This window comes from Monodelphis domestica, chromosome 4 (genome assembly GCF_027887165.1).
Source record: "Monodelphis domestica isolate mMonDom1 chromosome 4, mMonDom1.pri, whole genome shotgun sequence".
NCBI lineage: Eukaryota > Metazoa > Chordata > Mammalia > Didelphimorphia > Didelphidae > Monodelphis > Monodelphis domestica.
The window spans coordinates 246,841,201-246,860,930 of NC_077230.1; the positions used below are offsets into that span (position 1 = coordinate 246,841,201).

General features: G+C 34.7%; 1 protein-coding gene across 3 annotated transcripts in view; it reads right to left on the reverse strand.

Moving 5' to 3' along the window:
- Positions 1 to 19,730, reverse strand: part of CUL5 (cullin 5) — a 98,357-nt gene that overhangs the window by 68,651 nt on the left and 9,976 nt on the right. Inside the window, exon 2 of one of the 3 annotated variants that reach the window (XM_007494882.3) lies at positions 16,602 to 16,714. The exons of 1 other annotated variant lie outside the window; for it this stretch is intronic. The gene's annotated coding sequence lies outside the window, so the exon portion shown is untranslated. Of the gene's footprint in view, positions 1 to 1,090; positions 1,982 to 16,601; positions 16,715 to 19,730 lie in introns of those variants that run through there. One more of the 3 variants, XM_007494883.2, reaches the window with a different exon arrangement.

The following is a 19,730-nucleotide window of genomic DNA, read 5'->3' on the forward strand; positions in this document are numbered from 1 at the left end:
AGCCACCTAGTTGCAAATCTTGCAAATCCTTTTACAAATTAACTCCTTTGATTCTCATAAAAACTCTGTGACATGGGAAATATTATCTCCCTTTACAGATAGAAAAAATAGAAGAATAGAGTTTTAGCAAGTGTCTGAGTCAAAATTTGAACACAGGTCTTCCTCACTCCATGTCCCATAACACTGAGCCACCTAACTGGAAACTAAGCTGTGAAGAAAACTGGAGATATTAGACAAATGTGATAAAAGAAGTGAATTCCAGGAATGTGGAACAGCCTGAACAAGAATGCAATCAATATTTATTAACCACCTCCCATGTACCAGACATGATGCTAAGTGCTGGGGATACAAAAAAATGGAAAAAGGAAGTCCCTGGCTTTGAAGAACTTATAATCTATTAGAGGAGGCAATATGCAAACAAATATATACAGTATGAAAATAATAAAGGCAGTTTGGATGGATAAAAATACATGAAGAAGAGTCAAAGGTTGGAAAGATAGGCTAGAGCCAGGCTTAAAGAGCTTTGAATACCAAACATAAATTTATTTGAATTTGACACAAAAAATAATAGGGAATCACTTAAGTTTATTATTATTAAAGTGATTAGTCTAAAATTACCAAGACAGTTATCAAATGAGTTACAACTCAAAGATAAGACCCTTTATAAGCTAGGCTTATAAATAATAATTAGTGCAATTCTGTATAAAGTTATCTTGTCTTAAATCCAAACATCTTACTATTTATTACACCTATTTTGAAAGCTATTTGTTACACTGAAGATATTACATAAAGCTTGTTATTGAAGAAAAAGATTCTGACACTTTGTTTTCATGAACGGTATTAATAGCCTTGACAAGAAATGTGATGTGTATATGCATACATTTATGAATACATATGGATAGACATGTGCATGTATAAATATGTTCCAGGGGATATATTCATGTGTATGTGTACACCTATGCGTTTTTGAAATATTAGTGTTAAAGATTCTGAGAAGGTAGAAGCCAGCAGTGTTTTTAACTGAACTCCAGTCTGTTCTGTTCAATTCTTCCTTTGAAACTGCAGTGTTATCTGTCCAAAGTTCATTTACCTAATGGGATGACCATCTAATTGTATATCATACTTTGGACAATAGGCATTGTTCATCCACTTGGTTTTTCCTGAAGGGACAACTTGTTTTATCTCTTCTGTGATATTACAGGTCTCATTTAGTAGGCTTTTAATGCTCCAGGCTTTCATCCAATCAGCAAAATGTGAGCTATAAACAGAAGCATTTGGAGAATCCCATCATCTATAAGATACTCCTTTTCCAACTGGAATTGGCATTAAACATCTTCCATGTCACTTGCAAATAATATTGGCAAGGGTATTATTGCTTATGTATTTCATGCCATTCTTACTAGGGAAGTTGCTAGAGTGATTTGTCTTTTTTTTTCCCCCCAGTTCATTTTCCAAATGAGGAAACTGAAGCAAATTGTTCAGGCTCACAGAGCTAATAAATGTCTGATGCCACATCTGAACTCAGATCTTCTTGATTTCAGGTCCAGCACTCTTATCTACTATGTCACCTAGCTGCTTGTAGATTGAGATATGTAAGGTGTTCCAGTTGGGCCCTTTTCAGGGCTGCGTTCCTCTTCTGGTGTCCATCTGCCACCCAGCTCTCACCTGTGACTCAAGAAACTGGAGGAGCACTCCTCAGTAAACCATCTGAGCAGGTGGGCTAAACCAGGTTGAGGGTAACTGATAGGCCTCAAAGCTGAGTTAGGGAGATATCTATCCCAGACATTTGATGAAATCTCCTGCAATGGATGGAGAGGATGAGAACAATCTGTTCCAATGGCCATGTAGGTGGGCAAGCTGAAGCAGACCATTAGGACACGCTTAGAATTTGGCCAGACATGGAAGAAGCCAAGGTCTCCACTGCATCCCAAGCCATTGTGAATTGTTTTGACTTTTGTCTTGCCACTGGTCTTCGATGGCTCTGGAACAAAGTGAGGCAAACAATTTTGTGAAATTCTGCCTCACTTAAATCCAACTCACAAGTCAAGACATTTCCCTTGTGATATTACTTTGGCCCTCTTCAGTATGAAGGACAACAAATAACCAATAGGTAAGTATTTACTACTAGTTGTTGACTATTCTGAAGGACTTATGACAAAGAATGCTATCCACCTCCAAAGAACTGTTAGAGTCAGATACAGATCAAAGTGCTCTATCTTCCACATTAATTTATTTATTTTACTTTGGGGTTTTGGTTTTATATTTTATAGCAGTGACCCAATATGTTTTACATGATAGATAATGCATGTATAGTCCAGAATAAATTGCTTACCATCTTGAGAGTGGAAAGGGAGACAATCTGGATCTTATAATTTTGGAAAATGTATATTGAAAATTGTTATTACATGTAAAGGGGAAAATAAAATATCTGAATAAAATGTGAGTTGCAGTCTCTGATGCAGAAAATAATTTGCTATAATCATCTTGATAGATTTTTTTTGGTCTGTTTATAATCTTTCCAGTTTCATTCTTGAATGCCCTGGGAATGATATGACTTATTTGGGTCTCTCATCAAATATCTTACCAATTTGCTTTTCTTACTCATCATTTCTTATAATTTTACTAAACTGCTTTTTTATTTTTTTTGTGTGTCATCCTTTATAAGTCACAACAAATGAATATTATAAATAGGCATCCTTAGCTGTGGTGTCTCTCCACTTGCCAAGGAGATAAAAATATTTACTACTGTTTTCATTTCCTCATTGCTGCAAATGATTGAAATTTCTTCCTTAAAAAATACTAAGAGTTAGTGTTTACTGTTCTTTTGTGAACTTAGCACTTTTTGGTATCAAAAGTTTGCTATTATTTTATTTACATACCATATCTTACTTTTATTCTTTATGCTATTTTGGTATTTTTTTCTTTAAAGTTTATGGTCTGACCATATGTAGACAACTGAATTTTAAAAAAATGACTCCAATATCAGTAATCAATGACTTCTTATCAGATTAAATTAATTTTTTGGTGATATTACCGAGTATTCATCATACATAGTGTCTCAACTCTCTCTAGGATCTTCAACTAAGTTCACCTAAATAAGGGGAGGCAGAGTCAAATCAGACTAAATCACCTTCTACAATGATTATTTTTAACAACAAGGTTCTAGGGTTTTCTTCACATATGAAAAGAAAAAAGTATATATTATTGTTATTGAAAACATAACTGCCATGTCATGAATAGCATTTTAAAAGGGAAAAACCATACTGGTATCCTAATTATGCAATATTTAGAATTAAACTGGAAATTGACTAAATCTAAAAAAGGCTGATCTTCATTTTTGCTCAAATGTTTCCAGATAATGTACTTATAGGATGGTATGTTTGGCTCCATTAGAACAAGGCCCATTTCATATTTTCCTTTGTATTTTGAGTACCATGTACCATATCTGGCACACACAAAGTACTTAAAATGCTTGCCCAATGACTGAACAAAGTTGAGACTTAATAAAAAAACAACAACCAACAATAAAAAGTAATATGGATTAGCCTGTAAAAATACAAAAAAGTTAGAAGATTTAATTGGATATTAGAAACCAGAAGAATATTCAGGTTGACACAAAATACACAGGAATGAAAGGTCAAGGAAAAATGCTAGAGATCATAGTAAAGCAAAAGCATTAAAAGTAGGCAAGAAGTCAATGTAACTGGCAAGAGGTATCAGCAACAAAGATTTTTGGAATATGTGTTATATATATATATACTACATGAAACAGGAGAACTGATCTAACTGTAGGTCTCTCCATATTATACTTATCTTTGCAATTTCAATTGAGGTACAACCTGCTATTTTGCTAATTGGATACAGACTGAATAAATGGATGATAGAGAAAATGCCTTTCATATCTTTAAAAAGGCACTAGAGAGTAAGGAATACAAATATAAGAATTTAAGAGAACCACAGCAAGTCCTGGATGAAATGATAAAGAATAAGGAATAGGGCCAAAACCCCAATACAAATGACTAAAATGATATATATATAGATAATACTGAAATGCAACAAAACTTAGGCCAAATAGAATGATGTTGGTACCATACCACCTAAAGTTAAAATATATATTTTTTGTGTTAACTAAAAACAGGGCAAAATACTAACAGTGGCAATCAATGTTTTCTGGTGATTTTGCTTAATTGTTTGATACCCTAAATCTAGGGGGTGGAGGTGGAGTGTGGTGCTGAGATTAAAATTGTTTATTAGGAAAGATATGCCACTTCAAAGCAAACTTTACCAATAAAAAAATAAAGACATTAGGCCACCTATTTCCTGCCTTATATTAATAACAAAAAAGACATACTTGTGACTGAAAGGTAGTAAGTAAGGTTATTTAGGGCTATTGGATCAGAGAACTTAGGAGGCTCACATAAACAAGCCTTTGTTTTTCTTGAATTTCAAAGTGTAGATACCTCCGGGCTCATCAGATGGTACTAAATATTTGCTAGTTTATCTAGGATTCATAGCTTTCCTACTTCAAAAAATCATGTTTGTTTGTTTTTTAATAAACTTGCTCAGCTTAGAAAAGCATTTGCTCAATGGCCCGATCCTAACTAAGCTGATCAATGTGAAACTTTAACTTGCCCCATTTTTCAGTCCTCCTACAAGTCTGGTGGACCTCTGTTCCTAAGGACTTCTATATAGGATATGTTGTTGTTCATCATGCTTCCTACTCTAAATAGACCAATGACATCACAATTTTGAGGTCAGGGTATATAGTGTGTTCTACTAAAGCTAGCTGACCAGTTAAGTATGAGCTCAGAAGGTACAAACTTTTGAAAATTTGGGATACAGATGTTTCTAGATTTGCACATATTACATTTCTTGTGTGCTTATTCAATTCTGTTGGTTTGTGTTTTTTTTTGTTTTTTTTTTCCCACAGAGCACAGCACCATCTTTAATGCTAGCACATAATGCTGTGCAGTCCTATTTCCCATATCTCACAAATAATACTAAAATTCTTCAGAGATCTTTAGAATGTGCTTTTGTTGCTTCTGACTTCTGAGTGAGCATTTGCCTAGTGCATGTTCTCCATAAAAAAGTCTTTTAGGCAAATGTGCATTTGGCTATGGTAGTCAGCCCATTGATTGAATATTTGGCCTCAGAGTCCAGTACCTAGTCCTGATTAAGACATATATCAAATGGATAGACTGTTCAGGCTTCACAGGCAAATGACACTGACCTAAATCTTGTAAATCTGTGCTGTATATCAATTTGCCTTTTATTGACTGTGTATATAGATTTTGTATTTACTTACATGTTTATGTTTTATCCACTCAGATACACTCTCTTGGGACAGGGATTACCTTATTTTGGTCTCTGTTTCCCCTGAACCAAGCATAATGTCTGGCACATGATAGGAACTTAATAAATGCTGACTGATTACCAAATCATGACCTGTAATTTTTTAGTGACCACATCTTTTTTACCTCCAGAGATGACTGTAAACATATGTGTCCTCTCCCATTTTCTTTCTTCATTACCCATAGTTCAGTGATTATGGTATTAGCAATAATTAACAGTCACTTTTTCCTCAAATGCTCCAATAATAACTTCCTTTAAACCCCAACTTACTAAGACTCAAGAAGTCTCTCTCCTTAAATTCTCAACCCTAGTAATTGCTAATTAGCAGAATTTTAATAGATATAAGAGGATGGGGGGGGGGTGTGAACAATTTATGTCACAGAAAAGGAAAGATATACACTTTGAAAGAAAATTAGGTATAGAAAAGAAGCAATGTCACCAACTACTCAAAAAATTTCAAAATATCCTTCAAAATGTCTGCGTCATTACCATCTAATTAAAGCTTTTCCTTAAATTTCAGCAATCAAGATGAATAAAAGACTTGCTAAATTATTAGTTTCACAACAATTTTTTTAACTTTCAAATTACTTGTGTAAAGAGAATTTCAGCTATGAGTTAAACAGAATTATAGACTACCTTTTATACCCACCATTTATAATAAATAACGGCTCTATGACTGATTTCAAGTTCCAATTTAAGAAACTATGTTTTAAAAACCAACCTATTTGCAAAGGAGATATTTCTTGTTTCCATCTCTACCTCCATTTTTTTTTAAAGTCTGTCTCTCTCTCCTTGCCTTCAGAAGAATGGTAAGGGCTAGGCAATGGTGAGTGACTTGCCCAGAGTCACAAAGCTGGGAAGTGTCTGAGATCAAATTTGAACCTAGGACCTCCTGTCTGTAGGCCTGGCTTTCAATCCACTGAGCTACCCAGGTGCCCCCTCTACCTCCATTCTTGAAGGTGGACTGGATCTCCTATTATTTCTAATAATGATATATTCTTTGGTATAAATAACATATTTCTTATTCAGTTCAACAATTCTTTTTTCCTCCACTCCCTGAAGTTTACAAAACAAAGTAATTCATCCTAGGTTTGTGAATTAATCCTATTCATGTTTTCATTTTCAGCAGAGGTGAAGTTTAGTTGTGCAAAGTTGTTCCATTTTTTGATATAAGAACTCAGCCTCTCATTTTAGCTACCTCAGCAAGATAAGCAATTCTCTGCAGGTCTCTAAAGCCCTGCCTCTTTCCAGCTTCTCAAGCTCCAAATTTTAGTTGTTTTACTATAATCTAACTGAATTCTCCGTTTTCCAATCATTTTTGTGGTCCCTATTCTCTCTCATTTGACCCATTCAACTATTTTAATGTGGGTTCAAAAATATTATGGCACATTCTTGATCAAAACATAAAAACAGGAAAATGCTGAAGAGATGTATATAGAACAATTAAATTCTCCTAAAACCTAGCACAAGTACCTCCTCAGAGACTACTCTCAAAAGACAGTACTCTTACTTTAAAAAAGCAATTTAAATATCTCTGGGCATGCTCATCTGTACCAGCATGTTAATTATTAATCCACTCATCTCCAGTCTCCTCAAAGAAAAAACCATTTCCCCACATCTGTTCATTGTCATTTTTTATAAACAAACTGTTCATCTGAAATAAATCACTAACTCCTTTTAGTCAAGAACTCTCTTGACAAAATAACAGAATCAAAGAATATAAGAGGTAGGAGAGACTTTAGGGGTCATCTATAGTCTAATCACATCTGAAAAGAATATCCTGTGCAAAGAGGTCATCCAGCTCAGGCTTAAAAACCTCCATATTTTGAGTGATAATATATGTATAATCCAGTAGAATTGCCTGTCAATTCTGGGAGGAGGGAGAGAAATGGGAAGGGAATGTGAATCATGTAACCATGGAAAAAAATTTTAAATAAAATAAAGAAATAATAAACCTCCTGAACTCACCACCTCATTAAGTACCCCATTCCACGATGAACAGTTAGTCAATGGAAGAGATATGAAGTTTATAGAAGATACTATTTACCCTCATCACACTTACCATCTTAACAAAGTTTTTTTCTCATAAAGTAAAATCTTCAATGGAACTATCAACACATTGCTCCAAATTCTTCTCTCCTAGTTCTACCTTATCACAAGACCAAGTCATCTTCAAAAATTTGAGACCACTATTAGGCATAGCACTAACTTCTCAAGAGCAGGGCTCAACATCCTCTTTAAATACCTTATTAGATTCTGTCCACAGATTTATCCAGAGATTTTTTGGTGTCACGGACTCCTCTAGCAATTTAGCAAAGCTCATAGAGCCCCTCTCAGAATATATGTTGTATACATTCATAACTGAAGGAATGCTAAATTTGAGCTTGGTAGGAATAAAGATTTAATTTCTCCTCAACCAAGTTTACACACCTCCTCAAATTCTCTACCTAGGTTAAGAGCCCCTCCTGTAGACCATTAAATTGTTTTGGATGCTACAATTAAGTTATTCTTCCCTAATTTATGTCATCTACAAATTTGATAAGCATGGCATTTATTTCTAGCAAAATGTTTATCAATACAGGACAGATCCTTAAAGTACTTCTTTTGAGATCTCCAAGTTGCTATTTATCTGTTAAACATTAAACATTGGGTCTAATCAATCAACAAGCATATTGCTGGGTACACTAAAGATAAAAAGATTAAAAAAAATCAGGGGGTAGCTGGGTGGCTCAGTGGATTGAGAGCCAGGCCTAAAGATGGGAGATCCTAGGTTCAAATCTAGTCTCAGACACTTCCTAGCTGTGTGATCTTGGGCAAGTCATTTGACCCCCATTGCCTAGCCCTTACTGCTCTTCTGCCTTAGAACCAATACGCTGTTGGTTCTAAGACAGAAGGTAAGGGTTAAAAAAAAAAATCAAACAATCCCTGCTCTTAAGGATTATAGATTTTATCTAGTCAGTCATTTAAGTTCTAAACCTACCCACCTATGTTTCTTCAACTTGTCCACAAAGACAGCAAGAAAAAATTTATTTAAAATCTTCCTGAAATTCAGGTTGATTCTATGACACTATCCTGTCAAAAAAGGAAATGGGGTTTGATGTGAAGCCATGGTGGCTCCTAATGATCTCTGTATCACTCAGAATATTTATAAACTATCCCTTAACTGCTGCATTACAGATAATTTCCATTAACAAAACTCAAGCTAATGGCCTATAGCTTGAAGGATCTACCTCCTTCTCCCTTCTTTTTAGGCAATAGAAAAAAAAAGAGAAATGTGCTATTACCTCATCTGTCTGCCATGATTATTTTTCTTTTTCTTTTCTTTTCTTTTTTTTATTGCCATGATTATTTTTCAAAGATTACAAGCTGCTTATCAATCATATCCACTGAGGGCAATTCAGTTCTTTAATCATTTCATTTATATTGGTTTTCAATTCCTTATTTAATTACTACTTTAGTTTGCTCAACTTGGTAGACAGAATTAAAGAAAAGTAAAAAGTTGAGTGGCTCTGTCATCCATTCTCATTATTATATCCACCAATAGTTATTTTACCCCTCCTTAATTCTTTTCCTTAAACTCAATAAAGCTTTAAAAAGCCCTTTGTTGTTCTTAGTAGTCATCACCAGCCTCTGCTTCTTCTCCCTACTCCTTAAGAATTCTGGTATTCAAGACAAACCCAGGAACTATGTAAACATAATGACAAAACACTTTTCACATAAAGTCAGGTCTAAACAATTGGAAAAATAGGAATTGCTCATGGTAGGTGGAGTTAAGAGAGTTACAGATAAGCAGATCAGCTTTGAAATTACTGTATTTATCACAGAGTTAAAAAATAAGGCTGTATATAATATTCAGTTTCATAAACCCTCTAATTCCGTTTTTCTTTGTGTACAGAAATGTTTGTTGGTGTTTATCAAATTTGGAAAAATAAGAAATGAATTTTTTAAAAAGTTAAAACAACAGAAAAGTATTTAAACAGACTATCACCAGTACTTTTTATTTAGAATTGTGTTTTGATGTATCTGTGATTTCATCAGTGTAGATACAACTCTCCATTAATACAGATGAAACTTCTTCCAGGCCTCCTCATATTTGATTCCTGATCATATTTTCTAACAAAACCTTTACAAGAAGTTTTTCTGAACGTGAGACTTCACTTTGATTCTCAGAAGACATCAATAAATTTAAGGATTTTGTTCTACCTTTCCCATTACCAAACCAAAAGAACTTCTCAAAATCTGGGGTTTGATAACTCTAGCATAGGTTCCTTCCTACTAAACTTTGTTCATTTGTGACCACACAGTATCCAAAATACAACTTCTATAACTTATTGAACATAATTTAAAACCAATCTTTTTCAGTACCTCCTTTTCTCTGAAGACTTTCAAAACTTCATAAAATGTCAGCTAAAAAGGGTATTTGACCATGAAATTCAAATCACTCATTTTAAAAATAAAAAAATAAGGTTTGGGTAATTCAGCAAATCAAGTAATTAGCAAATATATTTTTCAAGTAACTATCATATGCCAGGTAATACACTCAGAAGTTGAGGATACAAAGATGAAAATGAGAATTTTCCCTCAAAGAGCTTCAAAGCTTGCTGATAGAAAACTGTATGTACACACTAAGGATATACAACATATATTCTTTGTTACAGTAGAAGTAATATTGGACTTGGGAATATGAAAGACTGAATTTTAAGTTCTAACATTGTAACACACTACCTGTGTAAACCTTAGGCAGGTCATATCACTATTTTGGGGCAATTTAACTGTAAAATGAGGGGGTTGGATTAGACTAGCGGCATTAAACTCAAGTAGAACCAAGGCCACTTAATCTGAACATAAGGATCCTTGCAGGTCAAAAAAAAATGTTGTCATAATTGAAATTAAGTTAAACTGAGAGACAAGATCAATTTTTCAGTCTAGTGGTACCCAACAAATTGGGTCAATGGCCTCCCTCACTGACCAAGAAGTTATTGTTCATCCTTTGTTTAATCATTGAACTCCAATGGCAAGACAAGTCAGGATAAATGTTGATGTCTTGAGATATAGTGGATATCCTTGGCTTCTTTAATGTCTGACCAAGTTCTATGTCTTTACATATTTTTACATATAGTGTCTGTTTCAATTTTCTTCATGGCCACTGGAACAAACTATTCTTGTAGAACCTATTCCACCAGGGAAAGTCTTCATTAGGGTAGATACCCATCCACCCCCAATTCACCAATAGGTTTGAGGCCTATTAGTTACCTTCAACTTGGGAGCCTGTCTTCAGAGGTTTTACCAAGATGTGGATACTTCAAATGCTATGGCTTCTTAGAGACATAGATGAGAGTTGGATGAAAGGTGGACTCCAAAGAGTACCCCTGAAAAAGGTTCAGCAAGTTCTCCTACTAGAAGTGCTAGCCCTCTCTGAGCACCTCATATATCCCACCAAATACTCTGAGTGAGGGCTGATAGTGTTGTTTATAAAAATTAGCAAGAATGACAGAGTAAAATCTTGAATGCTGTGTTTTTTTAATTGGGCTGATATTACAAAACAATTCTGATTGGTAGACATTTTAATGAAGAGGTAGGTTAAGAGTCACCTCATCTCCTCTCCATTACTGTCTCTTTGGGACATAAAATGATTATATAATCTGCAAAGGCTTTTGATTGAATCAATTTGCATTTGAGTTACGTGAATAATGGGTGAGATCTACAAAGGACCTTAAATTCACAATGGAACTGAGTCCAGTCTCAGGGGTAATTACAAGGAAAAATCTTGGCCTTAAAGCAAATTTCTCAGGAATGTAGGGGAACAATGGAGTTACAAAGGTAAGGTATTTGGACAAGAGTATTTAATTTTAAAAACAGAATTAAAATCAATCTTCAATTTTACAATGTAATATTCTCTATTTTTATTTATTTTCTCAACTATTTCCCAATTACATTTTAATCCGTTTTGGGTACATTCAGAAGTGTCCCAAAGCACACTTGGACATCTTTGAACTAGAAGACTTCAAAGGTCTTTCCCTTCTCTAAAACTATTTGGCATGGGGAGGACTGAGGGTGACCAGGAAAGGTCTCAAATAGAAGATGGTTCTCGAGTTGACCTTTAAAGCAATCTAGGGATTCTAGAAGGCAGAGGTGAAAAAGAGAGTACTCTATATGTGGGGGCAATCAGTATAACTGGAACGAGGCACATTTTGCATCAATACAAGGAAAAACTTCCTAATAATTGTTGAAAGAGGTATGGTTTTCCCTAGGAGGTAATACGTTTTCTATCCCTATTTAGCATATTTTAGATGTCATAAGAGTAAGCAATGATGTAAGTACATCAGGTACAGGATAAAACAGTGGGCACAAAAAGGAGTGAAGAAAGTTCTATGATTTCACCACTTTAACGTTTATCTAATTATACTACAAGAACTTATAATTTTATTGTTGCACATACACTCTCCACTTAAACAAAGTGAAACAATTAGCCAGTAGAATTCCTAAGGTGCTATAGTAAAAAATATTCATCATATAATAACTGAAATTACATTGATAAACCTTTCTGCCTTTAATGAGGCTAGCCCTTGAAAAGAGACTTAATCTGTCAGTGAACTTGTACATGAAACTTTTTCAAACATCTGCCTCAGACACATATTATCCATCTGATGTATCAACTAAAAAATCAGGAGGTTAAACTCAATAGATTCTAAGGTTGTAAATTTATGATCCTATGACTCCCCATGCATCAGGCTAAGGCTCTGACAGTTGAGAAAAACTAAGGTATCACCCATAAAAATAAATGGTTGTTGTACAATCTTGCTTAAAGAATATGTCCACGTTTTCAGTATGCCAACAGATCTCTGATCTCAACAAAAAGTACATTTCCCCCCTAGCATATCACTGCCTTTCTTTCCATAAGTTCACAATAGGGACTCTAGTGAATAAACTAGGGGTCTTCTTCATCTTTTCAATACGATCAAGACCTAAAGAGGTGTCTAGTTATCTTTGCTCTCACTATATGACCAGCCAATCTTCTTTCTAGCATCCATTTCTTCAATGACAATTCTTTACACTACTTCATCCTCATAATTCTTTGTCTACTCATGGCCACCAAGCATGGTTATGGTTCTTGATAGTTCTTTGGGTAAGCCTAATTTTTAATTCTCAGGAGACTGTAACTTAATACAACTCAGAGTCCTCAATGCCACCAGAAGAATATTGATATTTAATACACAGACTTCTATTTCAGGGAGAGCTTAGGGAAATTAAAACAACTTTTTAAATTTCCAAATACAAACCAGCTCTTAAGTTCAATTACACTGTGACACACACACACACACACACACACACACACACACACACACGCACGCACATGTACGCGCACTCTACATTCACCAACCGTATAAATTAGTATAAGCAAGAATTATTCTTTATTTGCTTGGTCTATTTTGAATAGAAAGTTGGGTCAAACTCTTTTAAGGGGTTATACATCTCATAGAGGAGGTCAAACAAGGTAACCTCTATTGTCATACCTTTGACACATATACAAAGGAGATATCTAAACATAGCATATTCATGTCATCATCAACAAGCATTTATTAAATGCTTATGTGGGCTTTAATAGGGGAGCAAATAACTTCATATTGGGAGTTAATCTAAGGAGGCAGGGAAAGAAGATCTGGGAAAGCTCTTTCCCTCTCTCCCTCTGTCTCTCCCTCCCTTCTCTCTATCTCTCTCTCCCTCTCCACCCCCCCCCCCTTATCTTCAGAAGAATGGTAAGGGCTAGAGAATGGGGGTTAAGTGACTTGCTCAGGGTCAGCTAGGAAGTATCTGAAGCCAAATTTGAATCTAGGACCTCCCATCTCTAGGCGTGACTTTCAATCCACTGAGAAACCCAGCTACTCCTTGGGAAAGGTCTCTTGCAGAAGATAGGATTTGAATGAGTCTTTAAGTGAGGGAAATTAGAAGACAGAGTATTCTAATTAAAGAAAGGCTTTTAAAAATTCCACAAATTATAAATATAGTGTAATCTTATATTTTCTCCTACTTTTCAATTATGTGATAGAAGAGATGTGGACTATGGTATAATATTGCTTTAAAAAGCCTTCTGCCATTGTTCAGTTCGTCAGTCATGTTCAATTCTTCAAGAGCCCATGAACCATACTGTCTATATGGTTTTCTTGGAAAAGATATCCATTTCCTTCTCCAGTAGATTAAGGCAAGAAAAGGTTAAGTGACTTACCCGGGGTAACACAGCTAATATGTACATGGGTCTTGATTTGAATTCAGATCTTCCTGACTCCAGGTCCAACACTATTCATTGAATAATTTAGCTGCCTCCTTATCAAAATCTAACTGTTCCCCTTTGATACTCCCTCCCATTAAGAGTATTTTGATCGCCAAATGTAATTCTGATTAAAATGCTAGAAAAATGAATATAAGCAGAACTGTTACTAGTTCTATTTTCTTAGTCAACTTTTTTTGATATCAATACCAAAAAATGCCAAGGTTCAAGATTTTCTTCCATATTTATCTTCCCATCCCTAAAGAAAAACCTCAAAATTTGATTCCTCAATATTCTCAAATATCTCACCTTTTTCCCAAAGGGCATTTAAAAACCCTTAAAATATTACAGAAAATTCGTGTGAAGTAAGCAGAGCCAGGAAAACAATATGCATATGACTACAACAATGGAAATGGAAACAATAACCACAAAACAGTCTAAAATTCATCCTCATTTTTGTGAAGAACTGTTGACAACTCTTAGAACTTGTTTTTATCTCTTCTACTTGGCCCCGCTTTTGCTTCTCTACTGTTTCTGTTATGGCTACTATCATGTTTTAGGTGAAGGAGTATTGGAGACAACCAATGACTTTGTGAGTTTTGAAAGGTCATAACTGCAAGCTGTAGGTTGGATTCCCAGCCAGTTTTATAGCCAGACAACCCAGCAGAGTATTCCTGAGAAACAGGGCACAGTTTAATAGTTAAGTCTTGAGGAATAACTTAAGTGTAGTCCAGTAATGGTGAACCTTTTGGAGATGGAGTGCTGCCCCCCAATCCCTAGCAAGTGCTGGATCAATCCTGCCCTCCCCTTATCCCACACAGGGGAGGGAGAAAGCATCCCTATTGGGCTGCTGGGCAGAGGGGCAGGTGAAATGAGGAATGTCCTCTGGGAATGTAGAGAGGGGGAGGGGTGTGGCCTGAGTGCTCTGCTTCCTTCCAGCTCTGCCACCTGTCAGCTACCCACCTAATCCCTGGTGTGCTCCCATTGGGCTGCAGGGCAGAAGGATGGGTGATGTGAAAAATGTCATCAGGCATGGTAGAGAGGGGGAAGGAGTAGCTCCGCCTGAGACCCCTCTGCCTTTCTAGTAACAACTCTGGGGGTGGGGGTGAGGAAGGCCACATGTACACAGAGAGTGCTCTGAGTGCCATCTTTGATACCCAAGCCATAGGTTCATCATCACTGGTCTAGCTATAGCTAAAATAGACTTGTCCATCAACTATACCATATGTGGAAGGAAATTTTGTGAGACCAATGCTAAATAAAAACTACTTTAAGTTTGAGCCCACTCTCCACAGAGTGGTATAGTGGAAAATTTATATATCCCCATTCTACTCCACCCCCAGTGCCAGGAGGTGGAAATATCTCTGTTTCTCTTTTATATATTCTGTAAATATTCCCTTTTAAATCTAAATTTCTTTTAAATCCTAATATTGAACCAGCCCTGCATCCCTGGTATAAATTCTACTTGATCATGGTGAATGACTCTTCTGATCACTTGCTGGAGTCCATATAGCCTAGATTGGTATATTTATTGCCATATAATTGGGCAAAGTAGTTTTTAATGATTGCCTTAATTTCCTCTTCATTGGAGGTGATGTCCCTTTTCATCTTTGATGTTGTTAATTTGTTTTTCTTCTTTCCTTTTTTTATAAGACTGACCAGTACTTTGTCTATTTTGTTTGTTTTTTCAAAGTAACAGCTTCTAACTCATTTATTAGTTCAATATTTCTATCACTTTCGATTTTATTAATTCTCCCTTAATTTTTAGGATCTCTAATTTGGTTTTCTTCTGGGGGTTTTTAATTTGTTCACTTTCAAGTTTTCTGATTTGCATTTCCAATTCATTGATCTCTGCCCTCCCAGTTTATTAATATATGCACTCAGGGATATGAATTTTCCTCTGAGTACTGCTTTGGCTGCATTCCATAAGGTTTGAAAGGATGTCTCACCATTGTCATTTTCCTCAATGAAATTATTAATTGTTTCTATGATTTGTTCTCTAACTAACCAATTTTGGAGTATCATATTATTTAATTTCCAATTAATTTTTGATTTGGCTTTCCATGTAACCTTACTGATCATTATTTTTATTGCCTTATGATCTGAAAGGGTTGTATTTATTATTTCTGCTTTTCTGCATTTGTATGCCATGTTTCTGTGACCTAGTGTACGGTCAATCTTTGTGAATGTGCCATGTGGTGCTGAGAAGAAGGTGTATTCCTTTTTATCCCTATTTATTTTTCTTTAATTTATAAGTATCTGAAGACTACACAGGGTGGATTTCCTCACATTGCTTAAAACTGTAAGATGTAGGGAAGCTAGTCAGGGGCTTATAACACTTGATACAGGCAGTACCCAGAGGCCATGTTCAATTTATTCTTACTCACTGAATCAATGCAGCAATATCTATACTCAATGGCTGATTTAATTAATTAGGCTGCTTTCTGGATATCAGTCATCACCAAGCCAATAATCAAATCCCTTCCAGCTTGACAAGATATTCTTATACATTCATAAAGTGTTTCTATACACAAGTTTTATCTATGCAAACATATTTACATATATTTCTAAAAATATGCTTATCTAGTAGTTTACAAAGTATAGATTTATGTATATAAAATGTATGGTTATCTTAATATGTTTCTCTACATATATGCATTTTAATAAATAATACATATATATGTATGTGTGCATACACATGCACACACAAACACATACACAGTTTATATTCTGCCAGCATGGTCTTCAAGAACCTAGAGTTATCTTCACACTAAAATAAGGCATTGGAGGAAGTCTTTAATGGAAGGCCAAAACAAAAACAAAAACAAAAACAAAAAAACCCTATAATTAAATTGAAGATTTAATATTCATTGGCTTTGGTGTTCACAACATAGGTCAGGAAAATCTAACTTTAAATATTTACAATGGAGTCCAAATTAGGCCCTATAAGCTCAACTAAGATTAAAAGACTGCTCATACTAACCTGGCTGGAATAAGTAGTAACCTGGTTTCAGTCAAAAGTCTTTGGTTGAAGAATTCAATACCACTGGAAATCAGAGTGAGCCCAGCAATTAGATCACCAGTGACCTTGTTATTCTAAGGGAAAAACATATTAAGTTGAAGGGATGGGTTTTTAATATTAGATCTTACTTGAGATCCATGTACATATACTGGACCTGATAATGAACCTGAAATCAGATCAGAAACATTCTAATTTTTTTTAATATTATACAAAAAAAGAACCTCAGTAAGTTGAAGTTGCTTTTCATTATTGAAATGTTATAGTGACTGATGCAAAGTGAAATAAGCAAAACCCGGAAAATCACGTACAGGATGACTATAAAAATTAAAACGACCAAGTTTAGCTCCTCTGCCTTCTCATTTTTTAAAAGGGGGGGGGTACCTTAATGTACAATATTATTTAATATACTGTTGGCTTCCTTTGATGGATTGGTTTTTTACTAGACTATCTTTTCCCTCTTTCTATTTTATTCTATTACATGGGATGTCTATTGGAAGATATATTTGAAAATAAAGATGATATAAAAGAGATCAACTTTTTAAAATTAACTTTTAATTTAACTTTTTTTAATTTTTAAAGAAAAGAACATTGGGCCATTGAATAATGACATACTGAGAAATCTAAACACTAAAAGCAACTAATTAAAACTCACAAAAGCACAGACCATCAAGATTTTTGTTTAATATTTTATAGTTTTTAAATAGCATAAATAGGGAAATGTTTTTCCTCAAAATAATCATACCAATCAAAATGAAGATGAGGATAGTAACTAAAACCAATTTTGCTAATGCATATCAATGCAAAAAAGTCTTAAAGAAACTACTGTAATACAGAAACAAGTCATTCATTACAACCATGTTGAACTCATACAAGGAATGTAAAAATAGTTCAACATTAGCAAAATAATCTTAATTAATCAAGCAAGTCACAAGATTACATCAGTAGATGCAAAAAACCTGACAAATACCAACTCATTTATGTTTTGTTTCATGTTTTAAGTTTCACGATAAAGCATGTCATGAAAATCTTTTAAATATGATCAATTTTTATACATATAAGCATACATACTTATATACAGGACTAAGAGTTACCATTATTTACAGTGGAAAAAACATAAGGTATTTCTAATAAGTCCACCATATAACAAGGATTCTCTTCTGCCTACCACAGCACTATAAATACTAGCTATAACAATATGATATCAATTTAACAACTGATCTGTGATCTCATTAATTCAGGTTTTCTCTTCAACTTAGCAAATCATGATGCATCCATGACTTCAATTATGCAAACCATAATGCATTCTATGCAACTCTTGTATATGTCTTCTTGTAAGTCTGTCACAGAGGGTCTATACAACATGATGGTTACATTCTTTGTATTCTCTTGATATGGCCAGGATTCTGAAGCACATAGACTTGTCAAATGGTTTAATCCTTGCTCATCTGTCTTGACCATCTTTTTTTGCTCTTATCTTTTAAAAGTGAAATCTTTTATGTCTCTTGGGCAATTCTTTGTGTTATTATAGTTTGATCACATCCACTCCAGACCTCTTCCAGTTCCCAGAAATAAGACAAGGAAAGGAAGTTAAGAAAGAAACATCAGCAAAATCTAGACAAGATTATTCCTCTTTGCAAATATTTTGGTTTACTTATAACAGCCTTGAGAATATAAGCAAAGAAAAAAAAGAACCCCAAACCCCACAAATCTGTTAATAGTTTTAATAAAGCATGTCACAAAATTAATGCACAAAAAAAAATCAGCCTTTCTATAAAATATAAACAAAACCCAAAAGGAAATGATAGAGAAATTCTACTAAAAATAACTATAAAATATAAATAACAACTAGGAGTTAGCCTTCTAAGATATACCCAAGACTTAATAAATATAACTACAAAACATTTATTATAAAGAGATCATGAAAAAGATTTGGTCCTTTGAGTACACTCAGGTAAGTAAACTCGAATACTCTAGTTTGGTTAAAATATACATCTCCTTCACTGCTTAAATTTACTGAGGGGCAGGGAAGCATCTTATAATTTCTATTTATTAATTGTTGTATATGGCCTTGCTTAAATGGATACTTAATAAAAAAAAAGTTTATAAGTTGAATTTTCCAGGGAAACAATGTTATAAATGACAAGGAGGTTTTTCAGGACAACCTACAATGAATAAATACCAGAAGTACCATATTTACTAATGATACAATAAAACCAAAACACAGTGAAATTAAGTTTCTAGAAGAAAACCTATTTCTTCCTTCTACAGTCAGGATGGAAACTCCTGTAGCTCCAACCTACAGGTGGAACACAAGAAATACCACCAATGGCTCCAGTGGTCTCTGATATGGGGTAAAATTCGGAGAAAGGCACTCTTATCCTATAAGTGGGATGTAGGAACTTCCCATGAGAACTGATCATAAAGTGGGGCCATGTTAGCTGGTAGCAAAAAGCAATACAAATCTGGGGTAAAGGGTGGCATTCCAAGTAATGAACAATCACAGGTCTAAGTTTGTAAACAGAGAGAAAAATAAAGTCCAGAAGCATCAGCTGGCTGAAATCCGGGGAGCAGAGTGCAGTTTTAGTTCCAAGTTTTGCCCAATCATAAAACTGCAGAGTTTGAATAACCAAGGCAAGCATTCCAGAAAGGGGAGCTTACCATTTTGTTACTCTGAAACAGCAGAGCTCCCTAGCTGTCAACAGGGTTAAGTATAGTAACGGTCCACAATTGTTCATCAGAACTAAATACCACTAAGGAGTGTACAGGAAGTATAATGACCAGACTTGACCTTGTTTTGAACCATACTGAAAGCTGGCTGAGATTTTGGAATAACACAATATTTGATAACCCAAGAAAGCACCAATAAGACCAGCCAAGATGACAGAATTCAATTTAGCTTGGAGCTGGATGATAACATTTATATAGTGCTTATTAAAAATATTAAGTCTGAATTCAAAAAATTGGTTGGAAGAATAAGCAAATAAACAAGAATCCCATCATAAAAAGTTTTTATAGTGACAAGGATGCTCATGACACAAATCTAGAAGAGAATGACTCCAAAACATCTATAAGCAAAGCCTCAAAGAAAAC